The sequence below is a fragment of the Crassostrea angulata genome, chromosome 9 (genome assembly GCF_025612915.1).
Source record: "Crassostrea angulata isolate pt1a10 chromosome 9, ASM2561291v2, whole genome shotgun sequence".
Classification (NCBI taxonomy): Eukaryota; Metazoa; Mollusca; class Bivalvia; order Ostreida; family Ostreidae; genus Magallana; species Magallana angulata.
In genome coordinates, this window is record NC_069119.1 from 19083539 (window position 1) to 19084554 (window position 1016).

The window sequence follows — 1016 nt, forward strand, 5'->3', positions numbered from 1 at the left end:
GTTGTTGCCTTAGAAAATCTTCTAATGAAAAAATAAAATGAATATCAGTCTGGACATTCTTCATTTGAAAATAAAAAGTCATTAAACGTTAGAATCAAAATCGTAAAAAATAACGCAGCTCTACAGAAATAAGTTTTGGGTTTTAATTGTTTAGGGGTTTTTTTGTTTGATGATTGTCGTTTTTTTTTTGTTTGTTTTTTTTTTTGTTTGTTTTTTTTTTTTTTGGGGGGGGGGGGGTTGGAGGGGTTCCTTTCCTTTTATATATAGCTTGATATTTTTCTTAATATATCTTCTGTGGTATGCATAACACTTTAGAATTGCATATCTTTTATTATTTGTCATCTTTGCGATGCAATGCCATGGTGACATATTATCATAATTAGAAACAAATTTGTTCTACTTCGACACTCTTAAGTCAATTTGATCGTAAAGATATGAAAAATAAACTATAAAAAAAAACCCACTGATTTCTTATATAGAAAAAAATAATTAATTCTTCCTTTTCAAAATAAAATCATGTAATAAAAGGTTATTCTTTCTACAATACTGGTACCATTTACAGCAAAGAAATGCGTCAAAAATATTATATTGTTGATATTAACACTGCTAGTGTTTATCATACGACAATTAATCATTATATAACACAACCGTTTCATACAATGTTGATTGATTTCAACACTACAAAATAAACATACATGTATTTAGATTAAACAAAATTAGAATGATATTTCTATCGACAAAGGTATCAAACACACAAGCTATTATACAAATAATGTTGATAGTCTAATTATTTTTATATTAATACATGATAACATTTATTCATACTATTTCTAAATATCTATCAAAACAAAGTATACACTTATTTCTGTTGACGTCACAATGAATAATATAATTTACTCATAAAGTATAAAAACCATTACATCGAGCTTTTTATAATTAAAATATTTTTAGATAAAATTTCCTGTAAAACACATAAAAAATCCTTTTTTAACTTTGTACAATATGTCAATGCTTAA